Below are 7,711 nucleotides of genomic sequence, written 5' to 3' on the forward strand. Positions count from 1 at the left end.
GGTTGCTGTTGCTAGCTGGTTAGCTGCAGTTTTTGGATCAGAAACCTAGGAAAAATGAGCAGTTGTTTATCTTTGCGAGCGTACAACTAAAGGTTTTTGTTATTTTAATGGTTCATTTAATCTGGCCAACAATGAGTTAAAGTTTTTCTTTACTTGTAAAGTACTAACTATTTTCACCCAAAGTCACCAAGTTAAAACCATTCATAACTCACTATACAAAGAGGTAGCAATTGTGGGGTCACAAGCTAAAAAGGCCAGGAATCACGGTCTTAACAGTACTCCTGCAGAAAACTACTTCTGTAACATTATACTTATATCTAAACTATTTTTTAAATTTTGTTTTGATTCAACTGACTAGGCTTTTGTTTGTGGTGTTGTGCACTGGTTTGCATTGAATTGTTTTCTTTAGCTAACATCAACCTGCTTTATAAAGCTTTAAAACTAACTAACTGGCATTCTGCAGTATTGGTTGACTACACTGCAATTCACATTTATCTTGTGTCTGTCATCAGGTGCCGGCACAGATTCTGATGCTTTCTTTTTCTCCCAGAGACCCACTATCAAAGCAACAGACCAGAAGAAAAAGGTAGGCCCTCTACATATTATACAGTGGCATGTTATAAAGAGTAACAGGAGAACATTTTGAAAAATGGAAAAACGATACACTCAAAAATATTTTGTTGTTCTATTGTGTTGAACTTGAAATGATTTTGGGTTCAATGTAATAAACAAACACGGTAACATATCAGGTCCTTCAGACCTGCTGCACATCAAGATCTCCAGAACTAACAAGTCATCATTATATGCATATTTGACTATTAAAGTTAATTTTAAGATGACTTATTTCCCTTTAAACTTTCTCTATGCCAATGGAAAATATGTTGAAGTGCGTAGATGACAAAAAGCAGAAGGATTGGCTGTGATTCCCACTCTTCAAAAATAAACATGAGCACTACTGGGGGCGCTCATCTGTACTGCATATTGCACCATCTTGCAGCATCTTGGATGTAAACATTAATCATTAGTGCCACAATCACTCCGAGGTACCAGTCACAGTCAAAAATTGTATAGATCACACTTGTTGGCTCTGATAGATGGCATATATACAGTATGTTACATTTAGTTGTTTATTTTAACAAATTTGTTTAGATAACATGTAACAAGTTATCTCAAGGCACTTTCCAAATAGAGCAGGTCTGGACCTTCTCTTTATAATATTATTTACAGAGACCCAACAATTCTCACCAAGAGCAAATGCTAGGCAACAGTGGCAAGGAAGAACATCCTTTTAAGAGGCAGAAACTTCGAGCAGAACTGGACTCAGGGTGGGCGGCCATCTGCCTTGACCGATTGGGTTAGAGAGATCGAGAGAGAGAGCCAGAGAGAGAGCACAGAGGAAAAGAGGAGGAGTGCCCATCATATCTAAAGTGAGGTTAGGAGACAACAGCTGCTCTAACTGAAGGACACGTCTCTCTAGTAGAGACACCCTGCCTGTGAAGGCGGAACAGCCAACACAAGCCATAGTTGCAACAGCGAGGTAGCATTAACTGAAAGGCTGATGGGATAGGCTAAAATAAGCTACGCTAAGCAAACAAGCAACCACTTAAAAAGAGAGAATTCAGTTTAAAATCCTGTTTAAGATCCCAGGTGGGCTGAATCTAACACCCAGTGAAGTTTGAAGATAGTGACAATTAACCAGAGAGATCTCAGAGAGATTTACAAGATGTAAAGTAAGGAGAGTCAGGAAAGAAAGCAGAGAAGTGTTATTGATCTCACGGAAAATTTTTGCATCACAGGAAGCAGCGTCACAGTGTGTAAATATCAATTTAATTTGCTTTAATTTCATAAAAACCAGTACAAGTCAAAGTGAATGTGTGTTCTGTTAAATGCAGTGAAATGTCTGGAAATCTTCACATTTGTCACAATAGACATTTTGACATGTCACAGTTGGAAAAACATGCTGGTGAATAAATATAATTGATGATGGAACCTTTGCTCTTCCTACTACTATAACAGGTCAAATTGTTGGCTTCGAAAAAGGCCTATTGATAAAACCACAGAGTCTTCTGCTCCTCATCCACCATGCAGACATGTATCTACCATCTACCCATGAACTAGACAACCAATCTCTTTTATTCCTCCCTCTTTCTTTTCCTGGGGATATAACACCTGTCCTGGATAGGCCAAGCTGACAGTTCTTAGGACCATCTCCAAGATGCTGGAGGAGAACCAGTTTATCAGACAGAGACTCATCGCCCTCAGCCAGGCCCACTGATGCTGCACTAGCTGAAATAGCTGGTCACTTACCGGTACTCTATCTTAAAGATATCATCAGTGTTTGGATTAGTGGGTATATTTAGTTCCTTAAGCATGCAGTGTTGAAAAGCAGTGTTACAACAAGCCACAGTTTGGTGGTTCATTTGTATTTGTTCTTACTGGTAATGTGCTGTGAGACGATAAAGCAGTTGGAAGAGCAGTGTTTTACACCAGGTTCAATGGACAATGTTATTTTATTAAAAGAATCCATATTCAAATCTTTGTGCCAGTTTATTAGAACTAGTCTGGTATTGTCTGGTAAAGGTTTTACAAAGGAAGCAGCTTTGAGAGCATTTGGAGACTGTAAGAGCAGTACGGTACATAATGTTGTAGTGTGAAATGTTTCCCCCTCTCACAACAACAATGGATGAACAAAATAATATGTACACATTAACCATATAATAATATTACAAACAACTTCCTCAAAAGATGTAAACTTGTTATGCATAAGATTGGATTTGTGATATTGAGTCCATCCACAGTACAGCATATTGCAGGAATTACTATTAGATTATCTCAGAGAAAACTCCCATAATTATCCACCAGAGGGCGCCACTTACTCTGGTATCAAAGTCTCCTGTGGTAGTTTGCAGTTACTGGTCACACAACACAATACATTAATCTCTTACACTGTAGACTAATTCATTTTTACTACCCTCTCACAAAAATGTCACAGGCCAATTTTTTGTAACACCAGGAAACAAATAACTGGTGTTAATGAAGCATGGTTGTACCATATTTTTCAAAATCAAAATATGGCCTATGGTGTTCTTCTATGAACTGAAGAATACTTCCCCAAGTTAAGAAGTTGAGTACAATTTGTCTTAAAAGCTTAGATAATTTGGCAGTTGATATTCTTACAAAAGCTGCTACTTTGTGAGCTGCTGTTACCAAAATGAGAAGAGTGATGATGATTTTGAGGGTGACAAGCAGCAACTGTTATTTGAGCAAATGTAAAATTTTAAAATTAAAGGATATCATTTTTATTTATTAACAGGGTTTTCATAGCAGAATAAATTTACTTAGTTTTATTGTCATTGTTCAATTAGTTATAGCATTTTTCATTGTTAAAAAAAGTGGTAAATAATGTAAAATAATGGCATTGACCTTACTTGTTCACCAAAGGTTTCAGTGGTGAATCTGCCACCAGAGGTTTCAAGTTCCTCCTTTTATCAGGATTTATATTAGTAAATCAACTAGAGAGCAGCATATGGCTGTGATTATTTTAACTGTAAAATAATTGTTGTTAAACCATGGACAATTTACTTTAAATTGTTCTGCAGTTTCTTAATGTTTTGATTGATGAGCCTCATTGCCTCTGTGTTTAGAGGCCAGTTGTTTTACCCTTTTCTACGCTCAACACAACATGGCAGCCTTATCAGAGTTCTCACTAAAGTTCACATAAGTGTCGCCTCTGTGGGTACAGTATGTGCTATAATATAGGGTGCTTGATGTCGTTAGATAGTGTACCACCCATATTTACTACAGCTGCAAGTATTTTAGCATTTTAAAAATACATTTGTTGTAGCTTTTGATTTTTTATAGGATTATCAGATATATTTAAGAAAGACCATAGAATAAATGTAATCAAACGTGTTTCATCTGAAACTGCAGCTTATCTCTTGAAAGCTTTAATGACAGGCTACACCCACAAACTACTTTGAACAACCTATTGTATAAAATATGATTGGAAACATGATCAGTTCCCTTTATGTAATGCAACTGCAAGCAGCTTGGATGTACTGAGGAATGCAATTATATCATGCTACATTCAGCTTGTGTGAGCACAGAAAATTAAAGATGCTTTAACTCTTCTTCAGAAAAAAGTCCTCAAGTTCATGGGCTGATTTGTTCTGCACCGAGTAGAGCTGGTGGTTTTGAACAAGTAAACAGGCGGTTCATTGCGAGCGTTTCTGCAGCATTGAGGATAAATGACTGTTGGGGTGGTGATTAACAGTTAAACAGGCCTTTTAATCAGTGCTGCGGTCTGCAAGGAGACTGGCAGACTGTGGCAGCTTTACCTCTACTGAGCCTGTTGATCGGCGGTTTGCTGCATTGTTTACATGGACAGAGGCCCCAGGATGCTGAGTCGTTTGAAACAAGCTGGTTTTGTTGCTCAGGACATGTTCAGAAAATAAGGTAGTCAGCAGAAACAGGAGATGTGTTGGAGAGATCGATAAAAGGCACTCAGCTGTAAAACTTTATGTAAAGCAATAAATATGTTATGTATTAAGTACTATTTGGGCTTAGCTGTGAATTCATGTTTACATAAAGTCGCCTTCTGTTGTTGCAACTCTAAAATGCAAAGCCTCTGTTTGGACTCTAAGCAGCTTTCTGAGCTTAGATTGTATGTTTGGTGGTATGTATGGTTTATTCAAATTTTAGTAACTTAGCTAGTGCTTCTCATAATGCACTCTGTATTAACACCTACTCTACCACATCCTCCTGACTGATAAGGCCCAGTGTGAGAAGCAGGAGTTGGTATTGTCAGCGGAGCTGAGAACTGTATTGTTACACTGCAGCTCTGGCACCACAAAAACTCTTTTAAATATAATGCCGACCACCTGTCAGCTTAGAGCAAAATGACAAGCAGGTACCTTACCTGCTTGTCATTTTGTGATATCCTTCTTTACTCAGTCACACTCTCAGCAAGATTTAAAGTGCTGTGTCATTTTGGATCCTTTTCAGTTTAGTTAACAGTCGCATCCTGGATCTCCATCTGCAGTCACTTGAATCTTTTTTGTCCTTTCATAACTGCAAAGTGTGATCACAGAACAAAATACTCAGAACACACTATAAATGAACTCTACCTGGATTTACATGTCTTTGATTATAGATGTGTATATTTGTATCTAGTGGATAAATATGGAAAAAATTATTTATCAGAGTTAACAGTGAACTTACCTTGCATTTTGGCCGCTAGGGAGCAGTGCAACTTTCTATTAACACAGCACTGACATATTATCCACTTCTAAAGTTGTTATGGAATAACGTAAGGCCACATTTTCACTCACATTTAAGCTCTGCTTTGGTCTCTGTTCTTTGCTGGGCTTTGGTTAACAGTAACTCCGGTGCAGCCTGGAAGCAACAAACACAAACAAAAACAGTAATGCTGGTGGTTGAAACACCAAGACACCACAATGCTCCTGGAAGCTGAGAGGAACTACAAAGTACCATGATAATTATCTGTGGATTTGTCACTGAGTTACCACTTTTACATTAAGCAGTCATCTCACCCATTGTTAGTACAAGAAGACTAACCGTCTCTAGCCACGCTAGCTGCTCCTTAAGATTATACATTGGCGTGGTGGTGTGTTAAGCTAAATGCTAACCATATTTAGTAGTAAGACTAGTTGTTGAGATATTTCAGTCTGGAGCAAAGTGGTTGACCGACTGACAGGCTAAGATTGCCATCACTAGCAGCATGGCAAAAAATGTTGAAATCTTCTTCAAAATCCCCTCAGCTGTTAGGTCAACATGGTGAACGGCGATGCCCTGAAAATAAACCTTTCTAATTAAATGTTCAACATCAGATTTTGTTGTAGTTTATTAACTTTTTCCCTATTCTGATGTTTGGGAGGAGAAGCAACCACATCATTTTTTATAAGTATCTGGTTTGACGTCATTTAACACTTTACTTTCTTTTATCCCTGCAAAATGAAATTTGCATCGTGACATTAGTTAAGCCACAATGTGATTATGGTGCCTCATGTGTTTCATATAGATACTAAATCCTTAAGAACATTGAATTATATTCACTTCCAAGCAGAGTTCAGGGTGTTTAAGTCTGCAGGAAAACAAACGCTGTCACAGAGTTTCATCAGCCTTAATTGAGTAAACAGGCAGCATCCCTTTGCCAGCCAAGAGCAAACTACTGTGAAGTGTTAGACTAATGTGTCTCTTTTAAGTACTGGTGGCATCTGCAGAGAAACATAAGATATGTTCACCCACTAGACTGGCCAATAGACTTGAAAATGCAAACCATGCTATATAAAAATCCCAGTGATTTATCAGTTTGCAACAGTGAACTCTTCAGAATGATGTGATTTTTCTTTCACTGTGTCTCAAACTGACTGTGTGTCTGTTGAAATCATTGCATTGATAAGAATATGTAGTTGTTAGGTAATATGGTAATATATAAATATACGTTACAGATCATTTTAAGTAATTAGTTCAACTTAATTTTAATGGACCACAACTTTACTGTACTACTCAGATTGAGTTCTTATGCATATTAAAATTCCTCAAATTAACCCACAGTTTTGCAGCTGAAACAACCCAAATTATATTTTATTAAATTATCTTTAGTCATACTACCAGAGGACTGTAGGGATGTTGCAATATTCAGTCAGTCCACTGCTCTGCTTGAAACATCTCAGCAACTATAAGGTGAACTGCCATGAAATGTTGACATTCTTGGTGCCCAGTGGATGATTAATAACTTTGGTGAAGCCCTGACTTTCATCTAGCGCCGCTAGCTGGTCAAAATCTTGGCTTTGTCGAATACTTTGCTTTATGACCCTCAGCCTCAGCTCTACTATGTGTTCAGTGCTAATTAGCAAATGTTTGTGAGCATGTTAGTTTGAATTCAATTCAAAGCACAGTTCTGCCTAAGTCCAGCCTTTGCAATACAGTTCTCTCTTTATACATCAACATGTTTAATGTTGTGTAGCAACTAATACTTTTACATCTACAACCTATATTTGAATCCTCTGGTAGCATCAAGTTGTAAACCATGAAAATGGCACTTCTATTCTTCTCATTTATATCAAATTCTGTTACTATTCTGTTTCTAGTCTTGTTTTATTTCTCATTACATTTTCCCTTGTGCTGCTACACTTTTATGCTGCTGTGTCCATTTTTGAATTTCCTCTATGGGGGATCAACAAAGGTACATCTTATTGTATATTCTTAGCACTCTGCTTTTTACTGTAAATGTGAGTCAAAGTGAAAAAGTTTAACTTGGCTACCAGACTATCAGTTTATAGCAGACAATCCACCAGAAAGATACTGTATCACATGCATATTGCAAATTACCATAAATAAATAGATTTGTTGTGGTGAGATTGGGATTTAATGTAACTCCAGTGCTTTCATAAGTCAGGAGTTTAGTCTAATTTGTTGCTGCTTTTTTAATATTATGAAGAGACTTGCTACAAACAACAGTGGGTGGAAACACAATGAAGCTGCTGAAAGATCCATCAACTAACCATGAAGTAATGATTGCATTGACTGAAGGGCCTGAAGTAGCAATAATGAGAAAACACGTCTGACTACCTCTAGCATCCCAGGACGTAATTACCCTTTCAGATTGAAGCTGGTTTCCCCTTTATCCTCACTAATGGCAAGACGTAATGTCTTATGCATTCATTATACTTGCATTTAATAACCATGT

This window comes from Seriola lalandi, unplaced genomic scaffold, assembly GCF_002814215.2.
Source record: "Seriola lalandi dorsalis isolate HSWRI2012SDOR001 ecotype SW California unplaced genomic scaffold, Sedor1 jcf7180002054598, whole genome shotgun sequence".
Taxonomy (NCBI): domain Eukaryota; kingdom Metazoa; phylum Chordata; class Actinopteri; order Carangiformes; family Carangidae; genus Seriola; species Seriola lalandi.